The sequence below is a fragment of the Crocuta crocuta genome, unplaced genomic scaffold (assembly GCF_008692635.1).
Source record: "Crocuta crocuta isolate KB4526 unplaced genomic scaffold, BGI_CrCroc_1.0 scaffold550, whole genome shotgun sequence".
NCBI lineage: Eukaryota > Metazoa > Chordata > Mammalia > Carnivora > Hyaenidae > Crocuta > Crocuta crocuta.
Genome location: NW_027529535.1, coordinates 280,351 through 280,864, shown reverse-complemented (window position 1 = coordinate 280,864; position 514 = coordinate 280,351).

Below are 514 nucleotides of genomic sequence, written 5' to 3'. Positions count from 1 at the left end.
CTTCGCTTCTGCATTTCTATGACTATGAAGGATGACCGTTAAAACAAACTTTATCGTGGAAGAGCCAGCCACGCAAACCGCAGTGCATGCAGATAAGGAAGGATTCAAAGCAGTTAGTCTCGTTGGCCTGAACCATCTTCACAATCAACTGTTCCCTGAGCATTGCTTACCTTTCTTGCTGTGTAGCGGTTGNGCCGGATGATAAAAGTACCGTGTGTGTTTAATGATTTGTCAGAGACAGCTAAGTAAAAGCCATCACCCAGGAAAGCCGAGCAATAGCGAAGTCTAGAGGGAGTTCGCACGCGTTTCTCAGAAACGCGTCAAGTGGAAGAAATACCAGCAAAAAGAATAAACTTTCTTGGCTGCTTTATTTTCCTTGTCACTTCTAGTCCAGGATGTTCGGCGCTCCCCCGGCGGCTAGATGATCGCCGGCCGTCCCGCGCCGGCCAACCGGCCGCTCAAGTCCTGCGGCCGCGGAGACGCGCGGGGGCTGCAGGGGTTGGGGGTGGGAAGA